At 45.0% G+C, this 26,000-nt stretch overlaps 1 protein-coding gene across 2 annotated transcripts in view; it reads left to right on the forward strand.

Annotated features, from left to right (window-relative positions):
* The first annotated feature begins 12,599 nt into the window (after nucleotides 1–12,599).
* Nucleotides 12,600–26,000, forward strand: part of RELL2 (RELT like 2) — a 117,761-nt gene continuing 104,360 nt past the window's right edge. Inside the window, exon 1 of one of the 2 annotated variants that reach the window (XM_040344950.1) lies at nucleotides 12,600–12,749. The gene's annotated coding sequence lies outside the window, so the exon portion shown is untranslated. Of the gene's footprint in view, nucleotides 12,750–24,262; nucleotides 24,461–26,000 lie in introns of those variants that run through there. The other variant, XM_040344949.1, reaches the window with a different exon arrangement.

Below are 26,000 nucleotides of genomic sequence, written 5' to 3' on the forward strand. Positions count from 1 at the left end.
AGCTAACATCGTCTCAGATCGGGGGGTGCAATTTACCTCCCGATTCTGGAGGTCCCTCTGTAAGGCCCTGGACATTGAACTGTCCTTTTCCTCCGCTTATCATCCCCAGACCAATGGGCAAACTGAGAGGACGAATCAGACTCTCGAACAGTATCTACGCTGCTTTTCCTCTTTCGCACAAGATGATTGGATTTCTCTGCTTTCATTGGCCGAATTCGCCTACAATAACTCCATCCACTCCGCTACCAAACAAAATCGCTTTTTTCGCCAATTTTGGCTTCCATCCCTCATTTCTGCCCAATTCACTTCCTGAATGTACAGTACCAGCAGTCCAGGAGAAAATTAATTTCTTCTCTACCAATAACCAGCTTTTGCAGGAAACTATGACCAAGACTCAGGAACACAACAAAACAGCCTTTGACAAGAAGAGACCAGGTGAATTAATATTGTCTCCTGGTGACCTGGTGTGGTTATCCACAACGAATTTGAGGATGGCATGTCCTTCGAAGAAGCTGGGCCCCAAATTTGTAGGGCCATTTCCGGTTAGGAGGAGAATCAACGAAGTAGCTTACGAACTAGAACTCCCAGATTCATTAAGGGTATTTCACGTATCGCTGTTAAAACCTTCTATTCCCAATCCTTTTACGAATCGGAGTACTTCCCCCCCCTGATCCTGTCATTGTAGATGGAGAAGAAGAATTCAAAGTGGAGGCTATCCTGGACTTCAGAAGGAGAAGGAACCAGAATCAGTTTTTGATTAAATGGAAGGGGTACGGACCTGAAGAAGCCGGGGGAACATCCACGCTAAGAGTCTGGTACAATCCTTTAATAGATTTCACCCTGAGAAGTTTGCCAGGATGGGCATCCGGAGGCTGCCCCTGGGGGGGAGCAATGTCATGAAGATCCTGCCAGAAACAGGCGACTTAGATTTTGCGGTTCCTGATCGCGGCTGCGATCACGCATGCGTGTGTGTGCACGGGTGCACACGCCTATTGGAGCCAGGCGGGGTATTTAAGCCGGCCTCTCACACACCATCCCTGCTGTCTGCTCTACAGCGTTGAGTATCTGAAACCTGATCTGAGACTTACCTGTGAAAGACCCGGCTTAGCTGTGACTATTCCAGCCATCTGCCTGCACCTGATCCTTGGCCTGTCCTGACTACCCTTCTGTCCGCACCCCTGTACCTCGCTGTCCGCCCCGATATCTGACCCGGCCTGTCTGACCTTCTGTGCTGATCCAGTCTGCTCCAGTCTGCTGAACGATTCCAGTCTGTCCTAGTTCCAGTCCAGCTGAACGATTCCAGTTTGTCCTAGTTCCAGTCCAGCTGAACGATTCCAGTCTGTCCTAGTTCCAGTCCAGCTGAACGATTCCAGTTTGTCCTAGTTCCAGTCCAGTTTGCTGAGCTGATCCGGTCTTCTAAGCTGATCCAGTCTATTGGACCTATCCTGCCTGCTGAGCTGATCCTGTCTGGTGAGATGTTCCAGTCTGCTAAGCTGATCCAGTCTATTGGACCTATCCTCTCTGCTGAGCTGATCCTGTCTGGTGAGGTGTTCCAGCCTGCTAAGCTGATCCAGTCTATTGGACCTATCCTGTCTGCTGAGCTGATCCAGTTCCGGTATTCCAGTTCCTGCAAGGAAGTTTCTACTAGACTGACCCACTACCTCTTCTTGTTGATCCTGCCAGGCACCCGTGCCACTCCTTACTCCTGTGCCTTCTGTTATCCTATCAGGGGGCCACGAGTGGGAGCCGTAAGGGAGGCTGACCTCTGCAATTCGGGCTCATCACCATCAGGTACGTGACACCCCTGCCCACCCTTCTTGGGTGTCTGGCCCAATGTCTGCCCCGGTCTATTTGGGTACTGTTCCAGTTTGGCCGCAGCTACAGCCTGGCTGTGTCTGAGTGCCAGCACCGACTTCGTCCTGGGAAGCTCCTTCCTCCCCTCCACGTCATGGCGGAAGGTACACCCGACGTCTGGGACCGCCTAACCTCAGTCCCTGCTTACACATCGTCTCCTTCTCCTCTACGTAGTGGATCACTTCTCTGGGGGTTCGCGGCGGGAGGGTACTTCCCAAACTAGGGCATTCTTCCCTTCAACCTATTCACAAGCCACGCCACACCTTACCGCACACTGTCTCGACGTTTCCTCGTTCCTCCGTTCCCAACATCAAATGATGTTTAGCATATGAGCGGGTGTGAGGTCCGTGCTGTGGCGGCCTCTCACCTCAACATCCGGTCACGCCCCAATCTGTACATCAACACTGCTCTTTGATGCATTCTAGTATGTTTTTGATGGAATTCCAATGCTTTTTTTTACTCTCCTGGGGTTTGGTGTGCTTTTGATGTGTTCCAGGCCATTCCAGTGCATTTTTTATTAATTTTATAATGTTCCAGTACAGTTCAATGCAGGAAAAATGCAGCATGTTTTCTGGTACTGGAACGCCCTGGAGCTGACCGCACTGGCGTAAACTATGCCATTGGAAACAAAATAACCTACTTTCCATGCATTTTTTTTCTAATTCTTTATTTATACAATGGAATAAAGCATCCAGCAGAGCAGAACCATACAGAATGGGTGCAATATCGCACATAAAGTAAAGACAATACAACGTAGACAATACAATGTAGCATGGAAGCATAATGCGAAATACAGAAAATGCAAGGAATTCTGACATAAAAAAAACACAAATAAAATCTAATTTCCAAGAGCTGTAGGAAATATGGCAGAGTACACTCGGGCGGATAATCCAATTTTTAGAGCAAAAGATAAGAGAACAGGGAAGCTAAAGGACGCCTTTAGGTGCCAGAAAAAATAGGACTCAGGAAAGGCGGGGTGCAGAGAAAAATAAGGGGGGAGGGGGAGATGGGGTGCACATGAGCCTCAGCCAGAAGGGCAGGAAGACTTCAATGTCCAGAGTAGTTTTCCAAGAGGGCCTTCATCTCATCTGAATATGCAAACATGTTCCAGGGATCTCTTCTATTTTGGTCAGTCAGCACTAGGTCCTCCAGAACATTAATGCTCCTGACCATAATAAGCCACATGGCAATGGAAGGAGGGTCTCTTCAGCACAAGGTAATACAAGCCTTGGCGACATTAATCATGTCACAAAGGATCGCTTTCGTGTATGTCTTAAGAATTTGTGAGCAGCGGAGCAGGATCCTGCGGTATCGGGAAATTGTTAAGTGATCCTTTTCACCTCCGACCAATAATGTTTAATTGGAATAAAGTCCCCTGTTCTTCATGGCACCTCCAGCAATGATCCAAAGCCTCCGTAAGTATTTACGTTGAACTGACAGAGTGTGATACCAGCGCATTCATAATTTGGAACTGGTTTCCTGAGTACGTTTACATAGTTGACTTCAGAGCAAGGTGAATAATGTTTTGACGTTTGTCAGATGTGAAGGCTCTATCAAGATCCCTCTCCCATTTGCTTAGGCCAGGAATAATAAAATCATCCAGGGGGAGATTAGTAACGCGTATATCTTAGAGAGGGGGCGGGGAAGAGGATCACTGTCCTCACAGTACAATTCAAATATTGTCAGTTGATGTCGGAAGTTTGATGGGGTCTTAAGGTTCGAAAATAATGATGCAGCTGTAGCGCTTCCCAGACATGTAACCTGTATCATCCGCTCGACTGCGTCAGTGTGGAGACCAAGGGTCAAGTATCAGAGATCAAAAAATGAGAAGCTTGGAAACAACCTCTCTCTCTCGAAAACCACAAAATGGACCTGGCGCTGTGCCTGGAGGGAAGCAGTGATTGAGTGTAGGAAAGCTCAGGATTCCAGCAAGCCAAGGAGCAGACACGGAGTGTGAGGCCTATAGTGGGATGGGACTTAAAGGAAGTCAGTAAGGCCGTGTAACACCATGCAGGGGGTTTGGTAGTATTTGAATGCATCTGGAACAGCTACACTGCCATAACATTTACTGTAGGCAACGCCAAGAGGCATCTACAAAGCCTGGGTCATTTATGAGCCCATATAACCTTAGTGAAAAGGGCATCGATTGGACAAAAGAAGGTGAGGGAATGGAGATAGGTAATGTCTGAAAGAGATACAAAAACAACGGTAAGATACTCATCTTGATGATGTTACAGCGGCCAAACTAAGAATGCAGGCCTTGGTGCCATTTATATAGAAGGGCATGGACTTTACTGAGTAAGGGTGGGAAATTAAAAGCAAAGGTATGAGCTGGGTTTGAAAGAATGTGAGTGCCTAAATACTTTTCCTGTCAATTTAAAGTTGAAATTAAATTGTAAAGTGCGGAGCAACGGGAAGGGAGGGCAGGGCAACTTCCATGGCTTCAGATTTGGTAAAATTTATTTTCAGGTTTGATAAAGTTCCATAATGATCAAATTCCTCTAAAAGATTGGGCAGAGAGATATGTTGGTTAGACAGAGAGAAGAACAAATCATCTGCATTAAGCAGAAACGTTATGGTTGAGATCTCCCACCTCTAAACCCGAAATATCGGAGTTTCAACAAGAGGGCACATAACATGAGTGAGATGGGACAGCCCTGCCGGGTACTGTTGGATATAGAGAACGGCTCCAGGAACACCCCATTTGCCTTGACCGAGGCCTGAGGGGCAGAGTACACAATAGAGATGCACTGAAGCATCTGATCACCAGAACCTCATATGTATGAAGACCGCGTAAATGAAGGCCCAGTTCACCCTCTCAAAGGCCTTCTCAGCATCATTACTTAGAAAAATGCAGGGAGAGCCAGTGTGATTGGCTAAGTAGACCAGGTTAAGGACTTTAATATTACTGTCTCTCTCTTCTTGAGAGGGAATGAAGCTTACGTGAACCAGCTGGGGCAGCTGGGATTGAAGATGGGAGGCAAGAAGCTTGGTAAAAAGCTTCACATACACATTGGGCCGTGAGATCGGTCGGTAACTGCCATAAGCAAATGAGTCTTTTCCCTCCTGTGGAATGACTAAAACGTGTGCTAAGAGTACAGCAAGGGGGGGGGGAATGTAGTAGATTGTCCCAGGGCATTAAATACTTTGATCATCTGAGGACCTAGCAAGGGCAGTAGGGCCTTGTAATACTGTATGGTAAATGTGTCTGGGCAGGGTGCTTACCCAGGTTTAGCGCCTCTGATTCCCGTTTGCAATTCCTTAATTGTAATAGGGGCTTCTAAGTCATGACAAACCCAGGAAGTAAGACGAGAAAGGTATTCTTCGATAGAGGAAGGGGATGGGGTAGAGGATGAGAGGTTGTACAAAGAACAATAGAGGTCCCCAAATGCCCAAGCAATGTCTTTAGGCAAAGAAAGTTATTGTCCATCCGCCCGCTTTATATGGGGTATATATGAAGCCGAACATTGGGCTCTGGCCAGCAACTTACCACATTGCCACTTTGGCTTTGTAGCGAAGAAGGTCTGATACCTGGTGGCGAAGGTGAACAAGGTCATTCCCCAGTTCGAGAGCCTGGATGTCAGCAAGCAACTTTGTCAGTTGCGTTTCTCAATCTTTCTTAATACGGAATCCATGCTTGATCAGGGTCCTTTAGATGACAGCCTTGTGGGCTTCCCACACTATACCAGTCACTACCTGCGGTATCTTGTGGCTGGAAATATGCAGCAAGTTCTTTAGAAACATGCGTTAGAACCATATCCGTACCCATCAACATGGGGGCAAGGTGCTTTGGGGTGATGGGGCACAGGGCCCCCCTGCCTCAAAGCACCCCCCCCCCATGTTGAGGGCATGCGGCCTGGTCCGGTTCAGGGGGGGTGCTTGCTCATCCCCAAACCCTTTCCTAACCTGCAGGGCTGTGTGCTCAGATAAGGGTCTGGTATGGATTTTGGGGGGACCCCACGCTGTTTTTAAAATCCATACCAGACTGAAGGGCCTGGTATGCCCATGGAGGGGGAACCCATGTCGTTTTTTTTTTATTTGCCGTGGACTTCCCCATCAAGATCATCTGAGCATGTCTAAGTCGGATCAGTTAATACGGCGATCCAACTTTGATCCGACTTCAGTGATATTCAATGGGCTGAAGTAGGATCAAAGTCGGACCAAAGTAGCGCAGGGACTACATTGAAGTCGGCACGACTTGAAGTCGTACTAATATGAATGGTAGTCATTGGAAATCATGGGGAACAACTTGTCATGCGACTTTGCAGTCCCAAATTGTAGGACAGTATTGTGAACAATAGTTGAGAGAAATAGGCCTTTTGTGTTATGCCGCGTACAAAAATTTACAGTGTGTAGCAAAAAAAACGACGTTTTTAAACCCGCGCATGCTCAGAAGCTAGTTATGAAGCAAGCTTCAATGGAAAAAAGTGGTGAACGTAACCTCGCTTTGCTAGATCATTGTGAAAAAACGATGGTGTGTAGGTAACGTTGTTTTTGAAAATTGAAGTTTCAAAAACGTCGTTTTTTACTTCACAGAAAATTTCGTTTTTTTCCATCACATAAAGTGATGGTGTGTACGCGGCATAAGTCGTAGATCTTTGAGTTCAGCTCATGATAAATAGGAGCAAACACAATAATAATATATAATTTTGCTCAATATATATATGTAGCGCCTGGTTACTTAAAAAGTACCGGTGCTAGTTAAATTTAGAGAGGGATCAGAGTGTTAACTGACTCTGATCCAATTATTATGTTCAAAACTGTCTCAGCTTGGCTGTGCTGTGGGCTGTCTATTGTTACTGGGGTGTAGTTCCTACCCCAGGGCGATGGGTGGCAGCAGTGGAGTCGAGGTTTAGGTGCTCTTCCCCAGCAGCCTATCAGGAGGGTTCAGCCTCGCTTTGCATGCTGGGGGAGGGTATTTATGGGATAGACGCCATTGGTCTGTGTCTTCTTCTTCGAAGTGCAGCATCCACCTTCAGGGTGACTGCACTACGGCGCCCCGGCATAATGGCCTTCCAGTCCGGGGTGCGCGTGCCACGCAGTGTTCCTGGTTCCGGGACCATGCTGGTCCGGGACAAATGAGCTGTGTCGGGGAGCCCAGTGGTTAACTTGGTTCCCAATCATGAAGATCCCAAGCGAGATAGCTGTTCGGTGGGGAGTCCATCTGAGGAGAGCCAATGGGAGGCTGGCGATCCAATAGGGTCTCGACAAACCACCGGGGATCAAGGTAGCCAGACACTGAGAGGCTGGTCACCTGTCATTCGGTACCTGAAACTATCTGAAGGAGATCCAGGCGCAATTCTTTCAAGGAGGATCATCTCCGTAATTATATTCACAGGAAGGGCCTGTGGCAGAGGCTTTTCCCTGAGTCCATTTCAGGAGGGTCTGTGGCAGAGGCTTTTCCTTCAAGTTCGAGCGATACCCTGGCTGCCAGGTCAGTGAGAGGTGCATGTCTGGGTACGCTATACCCACTCTGGCTAGAGTGGCGAAGAATACAAAGTATTGTTGGGAGCAGGACTGTTTCCCTGTTGTTACGCCTAAGTCTGCTATTTCTCCTTCTACTTCACCTCTACTCTTCATCACAAGTTTAATGTTTTTACCCGGCTAGGTAATAAAGAGCACAGAAAAAGACACCTGTCGTGGACATTCCATTACTGCTATATTCACTATACACCCCTAGGACAGCAGAGGAGCCACGAGGTAACATGCCACCCAAAACAAACCAGCAGCTCCTTCAGGGGTAGTGCAACATATAGATGTAGCAGTGCATGGCTTTAAGTTTCAAAAGATCCACACATCACCCTGCTGCCTGACCCCCATTCATCCATCTTGAGACAATGAACAGTCATTTGCATTGCTTTGCTGTATTTTATTTGCGGGACACAACTTGGATAGGATAGGGATGATATGAGATGCCCATAGCACTTAGCACATTGGTAGAACTTGAATTGAAAGATACAGTCCTGATAATAAGGCACAGCTATCATTCACAGTCTGTTGCTCTTTGCTTTCCTTCACTGCAGACTATTGCTCCTCCTCTTCTGCAGTGACTCCAGCAGAGTATTACTTCTCCTATGTAAATCCTTTACTGCTGAACCGTTAGTTTCCTTTATATTTCACTGTCACTATTAGAAGTCACTCTGAATAACTTATCAGCTTGCTCAAAGTCACTCAAATGCTGGCACTGAGCCAGAGGTGTTGCCACACCTCCCCCCGATGGCCCAGTACTTTAGCAGCACATGGCGACCGGTGGACTACTAGGCCCAGATAGTCCAATCTTGCAGATGCTGCGTTCCCCGGTCACAGTAATCGGCACTATGGCCCGGATTCTCAGAGGACTTACGACGGTGCAGCGCCATGTACGCTGTCGTAAGTCCTAATCTGAGCCATCGTATCTATGCGCCTGATTCTTAGAATCAGTTATGCATAGATATCCATTAGATCCGTCGGATCTAAACTGCATTTTTTTTTTGACCGCTAGGTGTCGCTTCCGTCGAATTCCGCGTTGAGTATGCAAATTAGCTAGATACGCGAATTCCCGAACGTCCGTGCGGCCGACACAGTAAAGTTACGACGTTTACGTTAGGCTTTTCCCGGCGTATAGTTGCCCCTGCTATATGAGGCGCAGCCAATGTTAAGTATGGCCGTCGTTCCCGCGTCAAAATTTGAAAAAGTTACGTCGTTTGCCTAACTCGTCCGTGAATGGGGCTGGACGTAATTTACGTCTACGTCAAAACCAATACGTCCTTGCGGCGTATTAGGAGCAATGCACACTGGGAGATTTCCATGGACGGCGCATGCGCCGTTCGTGAAAAACATCAATCACGTCGGGTCACAGTAGTTTATCATAAAACACGCCCCCCCTTCCACATTTGAATTAGGCGGGCTTACGCCAGCCGATTTACGCTACGCCGCCGCAACTTACGGAGCAAGTGCATTGAGAATACAGTACTTGCCCGTGTAAGTTGCGGCGGCGTAACGTAAATCAGATACGTTACGCCGCCGCAAAGATACGCCATTCTACGAGAATCTGGCTCTAAGTTTAAAGTATTTTCCTGAACTGCTACGTTCCCCGGCCATAACAGTCTACACTATCCGCAATAGCTTTCACTTGGTTCCAGTACTTGCTGTGGTGTACACACTGACCTTCTCCATGCCCCTGGTCCATGGAGGAAAACACAGTTCAGCTGCACAGTCCAGCGATTTCTCTAATCCTTTCTCTCCTCTGCGGTGCGTATGAGGGATGAGTCTTTCCTGTGACTCCCCCTTCAGCACATGGCAGGCCCTAGGCTGGGGACTGCCCTGCAGCATGAACCTAGTTCTCCTTCTTGCTTCCTCCAACAACTCCTGCCCCGCAACATGTGACCTCAGCTTATATAGGAGGCCTGCCCCCTGCCAATACTGAATGGGCATTGGAAGAACCCTCTTTCCACTCCAACACAAGACCAAGCCTATTTTCCAGAACATACTGACTGGAAGCAGGGGAGGCGTCTCTGAGCCTGAGCACAAGTGGTCACACCCACAGCTACTCTAAACACTCCCAGACCCAAATCAAAACAAGCAGGCCTAGTCTAGCGCACAGGCCTACCTAAATGTACCTGCATATATATGTCCTGATCAAAAGTTTAAGACCACTTGAAAAATGGCAATAAATCATATTTTACATTGTTGGATCTTAACAAGGTTCCAAGTAGAGCTTCAACATGCAACAAGAAGAAATGAGAGTGAGACAAAACATTTTTTGAGCATTCAATTAATTGAAAATAACGAATAAACTGGAACAGGCTGTTTTTCAGCTGATCAAAAGTTTAGGACCACATGCCTTTAAAAGGCCAAATCTGTGCAAAGATGTGGATTCATTGTCATTCTCTGTCAGGTAGTCACATGTTGTGATGGCAAAGGCAAAAAAACTCTCCCTTTTTGAACGTGGTCGGGTTGCTGAACTGCATAAGCAGGGTCTCTCATCAAGACACTGGACAATCCTTGACCCAAATTAAAGGGTCACTAAAGGAAATTTTTTATTTAGCTAAATAGCTTCCTTTGCCTTACTGCAGTACTGGTTTCATGTCCTCATTGTTCGTTTTTGCTTTGAAGTAGCTGTAATTCTGCTCTGATCTCCACACTTCCTGGTTGCCTGTTTCCTTATAACCATCGTACTGGGAGCTTTCTCACGGTGGTCTAAGCTGTCATTACTGTGTGTCTAAAATTCCTCAGAACCAATCAGATTAATTTTAAAAACAAAACACTGCCCTGGATTTGTTTGTTTTTGTTCTGTGAGTCTTCCCGACTCACCTCTCACCCGCAACTTCATGTATGTACATTTAAAACCAAAGTGAAACTAGAGGCACATTATATGATAGATTAAATTCAATTTTTAATCATTTTAAAAAGGAATCAGTTAACTTTTATGTCTCTATACCCAATAAACAGTCATTTCAGCAAAAAAATTTTTTTCCTTTAGTGACCCTTTAAGGCCCTTACTGGTGCTGACTGCAGCCCCATAACCATCAGACGGCATCTGAGGCTGAATGGCTTCAAAAACAAAAAACGGCTTCAAAAACCTTGTCTCCTTGAACGCCACAGAACTGCTCGTTTGGACTTTGCAAGAGAGCACCAAACATGGGACATTCAAAGGTGGAAGAAAGTTTTATTCTCTGATAAGAAAAAATGTAACCTTGATGGTCCCGATGGTTTCCAACGTTACTGGCATGACAAGCAGATCCCACCTGAGATGTTTTCTACGGGCCACAGTGGAGGGGGCGCCATAATGGTCTGGGGTGCTTTTTCCTTCAGTGGAACAATGGAGCTTCAGGAAGTGCAGGGGCGTCAAACGGCCGCTGGCTATGTCCAGATGTTGCAGAGAGCGTTCCTCATGACTGAGGGCCCTCGTCTGTGTGGTAACGACTGGGTTTTTCAACAGGACAACACTACAGTACACAATGCCCGCAGGACAAGGGACTTCTTCCAGGAGAATAACATCACTCTTTTGGTTCATCCTGTGTGTCCCCCTGATCTAAATCCAATTGAGAACCTTTGGGGATGGATGGCAAGGGAAGTTTACAAAAATGGACAACAGTTCCAGACAGTAGATGGCCTTCGTGCGGCTGTCATCACCACTTGGAGAAATGTTTCCACTCACCTCATGGAAACGCTTGATTTAAGCATGCCGAAACAAATTTTTGAAGTGATCAACAATAACGGCGGAGCTACTCATTACTGAGTTCATGTTTGAAAGTTGGATTTCTGTTTTGGGGGGGTTTCGTTTTTTTTTGGAGGTGTGGTCCTAAACTTTTGATCAGCTGAAAATGCAGTATGTACTGCATTGATTTTTTTTAAAAAAAACACCTGATTGTGCTTCCCACAATTAGCCTCAATCTAATGTAAAAAAAAAAATTTCGGGTGAACCCACTCTTTAAATTGAATGCTCAAAAAATGTTTTGTCTCACTCTCATTTCTTCTTGTTGCATGTTGAAGCTCTACTTGGAACCTTGTTAATATCCAACAATGTAAAATATGATGTTTTGACATTTTTCAAGTGGTCTTAAACTTTTGATCAGGACTGTGATATATATATATATATATATATATATATATATATATATATATATATATATATATATATATATATATAATTTTTTTTTTTTTCAAATACTTTTCCAACCTCCACTTTTTACTGTATTGCACATATACACCTTAGTGTATGGTAACATAATGCTGCACTCTTAGAATTTCCACCTTTCCCAAAAATAACAGCCCTTTAACAGGTCTAATAACAGGTCTTTATTCTTATTATTTAGATGGGAAACGTTTTTACAGGTCAGACTGGTAAAATACTGTCCCAGTAGCAACCTTATGCCCATTGACCACGTCCACCTGTCCAAAACGTGATGGTCAGTCCTCCAATATTATTTTTTGTTTCAAAGATTTTATTGAAATTTTCGAAATATAGGTGCATTCAAACATACATTAGCATAGTAAAGAATATATGATAATTAATAGAGTAACAATATATGCGTGTATATATGTAAAGAAATACATGTATAATAAGCATTTAACAGATTGCAAACTATAAATAAAAAAATGAGGGATTGATAACGGGAGGTAAGAAAAAAAAAGAGGGGAGGAGGGGGGAATATAAAGAGATAATATAAACATAAGAAGTCATACAGAGTTATCATATAGAATGGATGTTGGAATTCTGTAGTATTTTTAAAATTGATCCAACAAGCCCAATTATCAAAAATTTAGGGGAAGATTGTGCATGCTGAATTAATTATCTGTAATCCCTACTAATGATAACAAGAGTAGTAAACCTCCACCAAATAATGCTCCCTGGTGACAATAGCTAAGCCTCTGCAGTATATCATCCCGCCATCTAAGTTCAGCATCACGTGGCTCTATTCTATGAATGCATTCTGTAAAACAGCCACTAGATGCCGCAAGTAAACCCCGATGTTTGTCACTGAGAACTAATAGCGCTTCCAGTGAAATGTGATGAATGTATACGAGTGCGAGGTAAGCTGCTTCAGCTTGTGAGATGCGGGGATTGCCCACTATGGACTCCTGAGGAAGGATATTACTCAGAATGAACAGTTGAGGAGGTGGTGGGTCGATGCAAAGAAGGTATATGTGAATGAGCGTGTTCTAGAAGAGTCCTCTCCTCTCCCCTGGGCGCTCCGTACAACTTCCATGAAAGAAGACGGTGAAGTGTAATGTGAGCCTGTGAAGCCCCCTGACATGGCTGGGAGACAATCCCTGGTGTTTGGAAAGAAAAGATTTCCCTTCATCTCCTATCTGAGGTTTGTTGGGCTCGGGGAACCTCTGCTACAGGAAACCTCCAAAGAAGGAGCGGACTGCTCAGCTCTACACTCAGCTACAGATCCTCGTCTGACCTGGTAAGAAGGACACAGGTCCTCCTCATATGATATCCTTCAGATCGGGCATGCCAGCTCTGCACCAGGGCATGGAGGCAGCTTAGAGTAGGGACTTTGCTCTGGACCATCACTGATGTACTAGGGACCATCCCTGATGTACAATGGACCATCACTGATGTACTATGGGTCATCCCTGATGTACTATTGACCATCACTGATGTACTATGGACCATCACTGATGTACTATGGACCATCACTGATGTACTATGGACCATCACTGATGTACTATGGACCATCACTGATGTACTATGGACCATCACTGATGTACTATAGACCATCACTGATGTACTATGGACCATGCCTGATGTACTATGGATCATCACTGATGTACTATGGATCATCACTGATGTACTATGGACCATCGACTGATGTACTATGGACCATCACTGATGTACTATGGATCATCCCTGATGTACTATAGACCATCACTGATGTACTATGGACCATCACTGATGTACTATGGACCATCACTGATGTACTATGGACCATCACTGATGTACTATGGACCATCACTGATTTAGTATGGACCATCACTGATGTACTATGGATCATCACTGATGTACTATGGACCATCACTGATGTACTATGGACCATCACTGATGTACTATGGATCATCACTGATGTACTATGGATCATCACTGATGTACTATGGACCATCACTGATGTACTATGGATCATCACTGTTGTACTATGGACCATCACTGATGTACTATGGACCATCACTGATGTACTATGGATCATCACTGATGTACTATGGACCATCACTGATGTACTATGGATCATCACTGATGTACTATGGACCATCACTGATGTACTATGGATCATCCCTGATGTACTATGGATCATCCCTGATGTACCATGGACCATCCCTGATGTACTATGGATCATCCCTGATGTACTCTGGATCATCCCTGATGTACTATGGACCATCACTCATGTACTATGGATCATCACTGATGTACTATGGATCATCCCTGATGTACTATGGATCATCACTGATGGACCATGGATCATCCCTGATGTACTATGGACCATCACTGATGTACTATGGATCATCACTGATGTACTATGGACCATCACTGATGTACTATGGATCATCTCTGATGGACCATGGATCATCCCTGATGTACTATGGACCATCACTGATGTACTATGGATCATCACTGATGTACTATGGATCATCACTGATGTACTATGGATCATCACTGATGTACTATGGACCATCACTGATGTACTATGGATCATCTCTGATGTACTATGGACCATCACTGATGTACTATGGATCATCACTGATGGACCATGGATCATCCCTGATGTACTATGGACCATCACTGATGTACTATGGATCATCACTGATGTACTATGGATCATCACTGATGTACTATGGACCATCACTGATGTACTATGGACCATCACTGATGTACTATGGATCATCTCTGATGTACTATGGACCATCACTGATGTACTATGGATCATCACTGATGTACTATGGACCATCACTGATGTACTATGGACCATCAATGATGTACAATGGACCATCACTGATGTTGATGTACTATGGACCATCACTGATGTTGATGTACTATGGATAATCACTGATGTACTATGGATCATCCCTGATGTACTATGGATAATCACTGATGTACTATGGACCATCACTGATGTACTATGGATCATCACTGATGTACTATGGACCATCACTGATGTACTATGGGTCATCACTGATGTACCATGGACCATCACTGATGTACTATGGATCATCACTGATGTACTATGGATCATCCCTGATGTACTATGGGTCATCCCTGATGTACCATGGACCATCCCTGATGTACTATGGATCATCCCTGATGTACTCTGGATCATCCCTGATGTACTATGGACCATCACTGATGTACTCTGGATCATCCCTGATGTACTATGGATCATCCCTGATGTACTATGGATCGTCACTGATGTACTATGGATCATCACTGATGTACTCTGGATCATCCCTGATGTACTATGGATCATCACTGATGTACTATGGATCATCACTGATGTACTATGGATCATCCCTGATGTACTATGGACCATCCCTGATGTACTATGGATCATCCCTGATGTACTATGGACCATCCCTGATGTACTATGGACCATCCCTGATGTACTATGGATCATCACTGATGTACTATGGATCATCACTGATGTACTATGGATCATCACTGATGTACTATGGATCATCACTGATGTACTATGGATCATCACTGATGTACTATGGGTCATCACTGATGTACTATGGATCATCACTGATGTACTATGGATCATCACTGATGTACCATGGATCATCCCTGATGTACCATGGACCATCACTGATGTACTATGGATCATCACTGATGTACTATGGATCATCACTGATGTACTATGGACCATCACTGATGTACTATGAACCATCCCTGATGTACTATGGACCATAACTGATGTACTATGGACCATCACTGATGTACTATGGATCATCACTGATGTACTATGGACCATCCCTGATGTACTATGGATCATCCCTGATGTACTATGGATCATCCCTGATGTACTATGGATCATCCTTGATGTACTATGGATCATCACTGATGTACTATGGACCATCACTGATGTACTATGGACCATCACTGATGTACTATGGATCATCACTGATGTACTATGGACCATCACTGATGTACTATGGACCATCCCTGATGTACTATGGATCATCCCTGATGTACTATGGATCATCACTGATGTACTATGAACCATCGCTGATGTACTATGGATCATCACTGATGTACTATGGACCATCCCTGATGTACTATGGACCATCACTGATGTACTATGGATCATCACTGATGTACTATGGACCATCACTGATGTATCATGGACCATCACTGATGTACTATGGATCATCCCTGATGTACTATGGATCATCCCTGATGTACTATGGATCATCCCTGATGTACCATGGACCATCACTGATGTACCATGGATCATCACTGATGTACTATGGACCATCACTGATGTACTATGGATCATCACTGATGTACTATGGACCATCACTGATGTACTATGGATCATCACTGATGTACCATGGACCATCACTGATGTACTATGGATCATCACTAATGTACTATGGATCATCCCTGATGTACCATGCACCATCCCTGATGTACTATGGATCATCCCTGATGTACTATGGATCATCCCTGATGTACTCTGGATCATCCCTGATGTACTATGGACCATCACTGATGTACCATGGATCATCACTGATGTACCATGCACCATCCCTGATGTACTATGGATCATCCCTGATGTACTATGGATCATCCCTGATGTACTATGGATCATCCCTGATGTACCATTCACCATCCCTGATGTACTATGGATCATCACTGATGTACTCTGGATCATCCCTGGTGTACTATGGACCATCACTGATGTACTATGGATCATCACTGATGTACTATGGATCATCACTGATGTACTATGGACCATCCCTGATGTACTATGGATCATCCCTGATGTACCATGGACCATCCCTGATGTACCATGGATCATCCCTGATGTACTATGGACCATCACTGATGTACTCTGGATCATCCCTGATGTACTATGGATCATCACTGATGTACTCTGGATCATCACTGATGTACTATGGATCATCCCTGATGTACTATGGATCATCACTGATGTACTATGGACCATCACTGATGTACTATGGATCATCACTGATGGACCATGGATCATCCCTGATGTACTATGGACCATCACTGATGTACTATGGATCATCCCTGATGTACTATGGACCATCACTGATGTACTATGGACCATCCCTGATGTACTATGGACCATCTCTGATGTACTATGGACCATCTCTGATGTACTATGGATCATCACTGATGTACTATGGATCATCACTGATGTACTATTGACCATCACTGATGTACTATGGACCATCCCTGATGTACTATGGACCATCCCTGATGTAGTATGGACCATCACTGATGTACTATGAACCATCCCTGATGTACCTCTGATGTACTATGGATCATCACTGATGTACTATGGATCATCACTGATGTACTATGGACCATCCCTGATGTACTATAGACCATCCCTGATGTACTATAGACCATCCCTGATGTACTATGGACCATCCCTGATGTAGTATGGACCATCACTGATGTACTATGAACCATCCCTGATGTACCTCTGATGTACTATGGATCATCACTGATGTACTATGGATCATCACTGATGTACTATGGATCATCACTGATGTACTATGGACCATCCCTGATGTACTATAGACCATCCCTGATGTACTATGGACCATCACTGATGTACCATGGATCATCTCTGATGTACTATGGATCATTACTTATGCATTACAGACCATCACTGATGCACTGTAGATTTTAACTAGTGCATTACGGACCACCACTGATGTTCTATGGGTCATCATGTATGCACTGTGGACCATAACTGATGCACTAAGGACCTTTACAATTGCACTATAGACCATCACTGTACTGTATGGAGCATCACTGATGTACTATTGATCATCACTGGTGCATTTTAGACCAAGACTGATGCACAATGGTCCATCATTAATGCACTGTGCACTCTAACTGATGCACTAGGGACCATTACTGTTGTTCTATGAACTACCACTGATGCACTATTGGCCATTACTGATTAGGTCCACTTTAGGGTCTGGGACCGCATCAATATATACGTCTCTAAAGGTACCCATTGAAACCAATGGGTTGTGGATTTTCCTATGTGACTGGTGACAGACAAATACACATTACCATGTGGAAACAACGCACAGGAGAAGTACTGATTTCTCTGGTTGGTGTGCAATATTGTTCTCCTTGATCCTTGTGAAGCTAAAATCTATGCAGATTTTAAATTACCTCCAATAAATAAAGTTATTACATTTTTTTTACTAAATAGCCTAAGTACCTGAATTTCACTTAATGGGGTTGTAAAGGTAATTTTTTTCCCCTAAATAGCTTCCTTTACCTTAGTGCAATCCTCCTTCACTTCCCTCATCATTTTACTTTTAAATGTCCTTATTTCTTCTGAGAAATCCTCACTTCCTGTTCTTCTGTCTGTAACTGCACACAGTAATGGGAGGCTTTCTCCCTGGTGTGGAGTGTCGTGCTCACCCGCTCCCTTGGACTACGAGAGAGTCAGGACACACAGCTCCTTTCTCTATCTGCAACGTAGAGAGCGTCCTAACTCTCCAGTAGTCCAAGGGAGGGGGCGAGTGAAGGAGGACTGCACTAAGGTAAAGGAAGCTATTTAGGGAAAAAAAAAAATTGTACCTTTACAACCACTTTAAGCTAATAGATTTTGGAATGAACGTCCATATGAATATTCCTACAAACATTCATGCAGAAATTCCAAGTACATTCAAAGACTTGAGAAATGTCATTCAAAGGTACTTCAAAATTTCGAATGTAATGTCCAGAACAAAAAACAACATACTGTATACTGTGAGAAGTTAGTTTGAGTAAAAGTTTGCATCCCACTCCTTTGATTTTTCTCATCACTACAGTTGAAAACAAACATCAATTTGATTTTACTAATAATTAGAAAATCAAACAAACGTTCTTAAAATGAAATTTTTTGAACACAATTCTACTAGTGTATGGCCGGCTTTACTATGATTATCTCTAAAAACCCCTTTCACACTGGGGCGGTGCGGGTGTTAGCAGTAAAGTTATAGCGATACTTTTTGGTGCTTTTAAACCCCGCTAGCGGCCGAAGAAAGGGTTAATAGCACCCGTGTTGCGGGGTAGCTAAAGCACTTTGCAGGCCATTCGGCAGGGCTGCCCATTCATTTCAATGAAAGGGCAAAGATGCTGCTTGCAGGACTTTTTTTCCGTCCTGCAAGTGCAACACCCCAGTGTGAAAGCACTCCGGCTTTCACATTGTGGTGGCTTGAGAGGCGCTTTACAGGTGCTATTTTCTGCACTAAAATGCCTGAAAAGTGCCCCAGTGTGAAGGGGGTTTTATTGAACAGGGCAATTGGTGTAATTTAGCTCTAAAATCAGGAGGCATTTAGTAAGAAAGTTAAAGCGGAGGTCCACCAATTTTTAAAGTCAGCAGCTACAAATACTTCAGCTGTTGACTTTTAAAATATTGACACTAAGACCCCTTTCACACTGGGGCGTTTTTCAGGCACTTTAGCGTTAGAAAATTGCCTGTAAAGTGCCTGAAAGAAGCTGCATCTGCAATCCCAATGTGGAAGCCCGAGTGCTTTCACACTAAAGCGCCTGAAAAACGCCCCAGTGTGAAAGGGGTCTTTGCGTTAAAAAAAGCGCCTGAAAGAAGCTGCATCTGCAATCCCAATGTGAAAGCCCAAGTGCTTTCACACTGAGGCGCTGCGCTGGCAGGGCGTCAAAAAAAGTCCTGCAAGCAGCTTCTTTGCAGCGCTTTAGGAGCGTTGAATACACCGCTCCTAAAGCCCCCTTCCCATTGAGGGAGCTTTTTTAACGCCAAAGCGCCTGAAAAATGCCCCAGTCTGAAAGGGGTCTTAGCAGCGCTTTGCCAGTGTTTTTCGGGCGCTGGCAGTGTGAAAGGGGTCTGAAAGCAATTGGACTTTCACATTGGGATTTCAGATGAGGCTTCTTATAGGCGCTTTACAGGCTTTTTTTTAATGCCAAAGCGCATGAAAAATGCCCAAAAAACGCACCAGTGTGAAAGGGGCCTTACCTGTCCAGAGCGCCCGCAATGTCGGCACCCGAAGCCGATCTCTCCCTCGGCTCTTGGATGCTGCTGCCGCCATCTTCGGTAAGGGAATCAGGAAGTAAAGCCTTGCTTTCCTGGTTCCCTACTGCACATGCACGAGTCGAATGGTCCCCGCTGTCTTCTGAGATCTGTGTGTCTTCCAGAAGACAGTGGGGGGGGGGGGACAGAGGAGGCGCCGGACATGATGTATATAGCCACAGATAATGCGGCTATCTATGCATGGAAGTGGGAGCAAATACCTGTATTAGACAGGTATCTGCTTCCCCCCCCCCCCCTGAAAGGTGGCAAGTGTGACACCAGAGGGGGGAGGAATCCGGACAGCGGAAGTAAAACAATTGGGGGGAAAGCAGAAACCAGTTTGTGTGGATGTTTGGGAATACATGTAAACATTCTTTTTATTTTGAAAATAAAGAAGATTAAAAAAAGAAATGGAAATACACAACAAGATGTAAAAATAGTAAGCAGGTGATCTGCCGATATGGTTCCCCTCTTGACTGCGCAGGCGCAATCCGAGCCAATGGAAATCACGAACCTGAGCAGCTGTAGCAAGAGGTCCACGACGACGTGGAATTTGCTGTAAGTGGCCATTCGGCCTCAGGTCCTCGCTTAACCTCCTGGCTCTTTTTTTAACATCCTCCAATCCAGGGGGATGGTAAGGAATGAGCCTGGATGCCGCCCGAGGTTTGGATATTTCCGTAGGCTTCGTCTGCGCCTGCGCAGTCAAGCAGGGAACCATATCGATAGGGGAACTAGATCGACAAGACACCAGCAAACCTTTATTGCTGAAGAAGCTTGCTATAATTTTGCTGCAATGAAACAAACTTACAGGGGTTAGACAAAAAATCTAGAAACCATACATGATTTACAGTTGTAAAATGATGACAAGTTTCGCATTGAAAGCTGAGGTGATGTAACATTCTTCTGCTTCCGTGTGATGACACTCCTAGCTAACTGGTGGGAAGCCTCACTTTCCTCATTTACTGCGTGTGCTGCTACTAATTCTGAGTCATGTCAGAGCTTACTGAGCTTCAAACAGGGCAAATTGTTGGTGCCCGCTTAGCTGGTGCCTCAGTGACTGAAGTTGCCAATATATTTGCGGTATCGCGAGGTACAGTACCAAAAGGTTATGACGACACATATAGTTTCTGGGAAAATGTCGTCTGCTAAGCATAAGGGCAGGTTCACACCACCGAGTGCATTTCTAAATGCGCATTTTTAATGTGTTTTGGTGCAGGTTTTTTTTATGCGTTTCCGATGCATTCCAGATGCTTTTTTTCTTCTTTTTTTTTTTTTTCACGGTACTGGGGTCCTTTTTTGATGTTTCCGTTATTGCGGGTAAGGGAACACGGCAGTGTAGCATTATGGCTTTATGTCGGGAACCCTACTGCACATGCGCGAGGCTCCACTCTCTCCTACTGGACCGGTAGCCTAGAGTTTTTGGTTTGTTGTGCTCAGATAGTTGCGTTTTAAAGAGGCATTGCCCTGCAGGACAAAGTGACAGTGTCTCTGCAAAGGACATCACCTGGCCCCCTTATACTTACCGTATTTATCGCGGTATAACGCGCTCCCGCGTATACCGCGCACCCCTAAAGTTGCCCCCGAAATTCCTGTAAAAAAAAATGTTATATGATTTTATTACTTACAGTTTTGGTGTCTTCCCAGTGTCCATCGTCCGGTCCGGCGTCCGTCTGCGGCCTCGATGGTGTCCTCCCGGCTTCTCCAGCGCGCGCCTCAAGTCGAGTCCATGCTTCCCGCACTCAGTTCGAACGCCTCCGCCGACATATACCAAGTGCAGTACACTCGGGTACATTCGGCAAGGCTCGGCTTCGCTCGCGCTCTGTGACGTTTATGCATGAGCACGAGCGAAGCCGAGACTAGCCGAATGTACCCGAGTGTACTGCACTCGGTATATGTCGGCGCAGGATTTCAAACTAAGCGCGGGAAGCGGCTATCGGCGTATATCGCGCACCCACGATTTTCCCCTTATTTTAAGGGGAAAATAGTGCGCGATATACGCCAATAAATACGGTACCTTTCCTTTGCTCCCTTGCACTTCCTTGCTCACCAGCAGCTGAATGCCTGGTATTTGCAGATATGAGGGAGCATGTCCCGCCCCCTGTGGTGGTGCCTCATGTCTAAAAGCAAATCTCTAGGCTTGGGCACTGTCATATGATCGCCAGGGCTTTTTTTCAGCGGGAACGCGGGGGAACGCAGTTCCGGCACCTTCAGCAATAAATGTAATGGCAAGGATTGCTGGGGTGTGCTGGATGGTCTATTGATGCTTGCTGCTGGAGGTTTATTTTTGTGTGGAGGTCTATTGTTGCTAGAGGAGGGAGGTCTTATGTTGCGGGGGGGGGGGGCAATTTTTGCTGGGAGGGATCTACTGGTGAGGGAGAGTTCTATTGTTGCAGTCTGCTGGGAAATCTTTTTTCGCTGCTGGGGGTCTATTGTTGCTGGGATGGTGTTTTTTGCCGCGGGTCGTCTATTGTTGTGTGGGGGATCTATTTTTGTTGGGATGAGGTTTATTATTGCTGGGGGTGTCTACTGTTGTTGGGGTGGGTCTGTTGTTGCTCACTGCAGGGGATCTATTTAACTGTCTTTCTTGTTTACCATTAACAAATTCAGTGAAAATGACTTGGCAGCAAAATTGATACTTGGTTCTGTATTCTCTAAAAGGGGCGGCACTGGGAGGTTGGTAGGAGGTGGAACCAAGGAACGGTGCTCAGGGGTGGGTAGGGAGCAGAAACAAAGGGTAAAGGTCGGAGTTCCTGCACCTATTCTCTGAGAAAAAAAGCCCTGATGATCGCACAAGTGATGTCACTTCCCCCTTGGGTCACTGACACATACCATTTTAGTGCCAACTTCAAAGGAGCAAGGGTGTTCAAGAGATTGCTGTTAAGATAAGCAAATGGGGGTTGGGGCATTCCTGTGGTAGAGGCACTTTCACCAGAACAGGAATAGAGGGGAAATCCTCCATTGGTAACACTAGTTCTGGTTTCAGCCAGGGATTCCTGTTTTGGCTATGGAACAGGAAGTGAAGGGGAATCTCCCCAATGGCACACAGATGGGGGGAAAAACACTTGACAGGGTTAAAACTCTCCCTTTAAATAATGATTTGGGAATATAACATTTTATGCAAACACTGCTGAATGATACTGAATGAAGACAAATTGTCACCTACATTTTCTTCAGAACCCAACACTTCCTCAGGTAAGCTGCGCTCAGTGTATAGTGGTTGTAAACCCGTACACATACCCAGTGAAGTGACTGGTCTCATGGTGATAAAAAGGGATGAAACAAATCCTTCTACATAAGTTGTACCTGTTTATCTGCTGTGATCTCTACGCTACATCCATGCAAAGTCCAGAATTTAAAAAGCTTGTCTGAGCTGTCAGATAAAAAGGGGGACAGGGAGCTGAAGTTACACTCTGCAGAGCTCAGTAAGGAGAACTCGGAGAGCTGAATGGAGGAAAGACACACCCCCTTCACACAGCACACAGGAACAGAGCTGAGACTGTCAGTCACAGCCTGTGTGCCGGTGCTCCCTTCCCTGTCACCTTTTTTCTCTTGGTGTCAAGCTAGCTTGTCAGAAGGGATTCATGCAGATAGCAGAGGAAGGAGGCAGCAGACAGATTTGACAATTAGTGCTCTGAATTGAGACACTATAGAGGGATATGCTTTGTTCATATTTCATATCTGCGGTTCACAACCACTTTAATGCAGATTTGCAGGGAGATTTTTAAAGCTGGTTATATACTGTTGCTTTTTTTTTTGTTCAGAGAGGCTAATGGAAAAAACGAACATACTCTCAAACGAGTTAGATTTAGGAATACCCGCCACTGCTTTCAGAATAAATTAAGAGCTGTGAAAGTGTGAAACAGACTCCCTCCAGAGGTGGTTCTGGCCAGCTCAGTAGATTGCTTTAAGAAAGGCCTGGATTCTTTCCTAAATGTACAGAATATAACTTGAGTATTAAGATTTGTAGGTAAAGTTGATCCAGGGTAAATCCGATTGCCTCTCGGGGGATCAGGAAGGAATTTTTTCCCCTGCTGTAGCAAATTGGATCATGCTCTGCTGGGGTTTTTTGCCTTCCTCTGGATCAACTGTGGGTATGGAGTTGGGTGTATGGGATTGTACTGTGTTTTTTATTTTTGTTTTTTTATTTTTTGTGGTTGAACTGGATGGACTTGTGTCTTTTTTCAACCTGACTAACTATGTAACTATGTAAAGCGAGGTTGCAGCCAATTGTCTGAATGATAAAAATGTTACGTCTCTTCAATAGAAGTTAATTAAACAATCAACTTTTTTTGTGAGCCCACGCACTGATCAAAATCCGACTGGCTACTGCTAGAACATCTGAATTTCGATCAGTGTATGACCGTCTTTCTTTACACTTGACAGTACTGTTCTGTCTGCTGACAGCTGTGTGAAAACACGTCTTAATTCAAACTGACAAAGTTCTTCAGTAATATAAAGCAGTCATTACCAGTCCATCTGTGTGCATGTATTCCGAAGCCATCCCCATTCATACACTATTTCTATTATACCCATAATGTGCCACTTTATTTCTGTTCATCTGATACTCAGAGATGGTCACATATTCATCCCAAAAAGCAGTGGCAATAGACAGATGATCTGTGTTTCCCATGGGATCTCTCTCAGGCTGGAAGAGACAGGCAGGATCATGGGGAAGGAGGGAGAGAGAGGGAGGAGGGGTTGTGCTATACGGCCTGCAGCTGCCTCAGTCATTGCTTTTAGCTATCTGACCCTACCAGGGAAATGGGAATTGCTCCAGAGTTTGTATGGAATCTCCCGAAAGCCGGTCCTTGGAACTGTGGATAAGGATGGGTTGCTAGGAGACGGGTGAGGAAGAGAGCTATCCTGCGTGCACAGGTATCCAGGTAAGCAGCAGTAACTGGGGATACTATTTTCAGCAGAGCACGATTATTACACACATCCTGTGTTAAGGTCGGGATTAGCTCTGCAGAGACCAGTGAGCACGTCAGTGTGTGTAATTGCAGCATGCACCTGAGTAATAAAATACTGAGAGCTTTAAATGAATTAAGCAGGATGTGACAATATTAGAAATGCAGTCAAGGTCACACATGGTTTTCACATACAGTTTCAAGGACATGGAAAATTTCAGTGGCTACGGTTTTAATTCCAGATAGGAAAATGTTAAAATTGCAGTAATATTTTTTTTTTCGCTCTGCAGCAAATGCTGATCTAGTCAGTTACTATATACTCTAGTCTGTTGTCGCTACAATGTACAGTAATCCCCTAGGCAGGTGGATTGCTTATACCACTTGTCTATACAGACTGGCTAGACTAGTCTAGCTGCTGGTGCTTGTTTAGAAATACTGAGATGTCTTTAAAGGGTTTGTAAAGGAAAACATTTTTTTTTCATAATAGCTTCCTTTACCTTATAGAGGATGTCCGCTGATTTTTTTTAATTAAAAGCCAGCAGCTACAAATACTGCAGCTGCTGACTTTTAATATTAGTCCAGCGCCGTCCACAGCAGAGGACGAGCGATCGCTCGTCACTCTGCTGCCCCCCCCCCCCGCCATCCTCGGTGAGGGAACCAGGAAGTGAAGCGCTCCGGCTTCACTGCCCGGTCCCTACGGCACATGCGTGAGTCGCGCTACGCCTGCCGATTGGCTCCCGCTGTGTACTGGGAGCCGAATGTTCCCAGAACACAATGGGGGGGGGGGGGGAGGTGACATCATGCCCGCAGTGTGCCCGAGACTGTGTGGCCGGAAGTGGGTGCAAATATCTGCACCCCCCCTCCCCCCTGAAAGGTGTCAAATGTGACACCGGAGGGGGGAGGGTTCCGATCAGCGGGAGTTTCACTTTAGGGTGGAGCTCCGCTTTAATGCAGTGCTGTTTTCATGTCCTCATTGTTAGTTTTTGCTCTCAAGTTGCTGTAATTCTTCTCTGATCTCCACACTTCCTGGTTGTCTGTTTCCTGATAACCACAGTGCCGGGAGCTTTCTCTCTGTGGTCACTAACTTCAAGGAGGTGTGTTTACTGTGTGTCTAAAACCCCACAGCACCTCCCCTTTGGATCAGTTTTTTTTTCCAAACCATCACTGCTCTGTGGCTCTGTATGCTCTGTACAGCAGAGAGGCAGGAAACAACATGCAAAACTAGAAACTACAGGTACATTATATGATTGATTTTTATCTATTTTTAATTGTTTTTAAAAGGAATCAGTTAACTATTATGTCTCTATACCCTGTAAACAGTCATTTCAGCATAAACATTTTTTTTATTTAAAACTCCTTTAAGGCCCCTTTCACACTGGGGCAGGACGTGCAGTGGCGGTATAGCGCTGCTAAAAATAGCGGCACTATACCGTCGGAATTGCCGTGGAATTTGGCTGCTAGCGGGGCGGTATTAACCCCCGCTAGCGGCCGAAAAAGGTTTAATACCGCCCGCAAT

The sequence above is a fragment of the Rana temporaria genome, chromosome 3, assembly GCF_905171775.1.
Source record: "Rana temporaria chromosome 3, aRanTem1.1, whole genome shotgun sequence".
Lineage (NCBI taxonomy): Eukaryota > Metazoa > Chordata > Amphibia > Anura > Ranidae > Rana > Rana temporaria.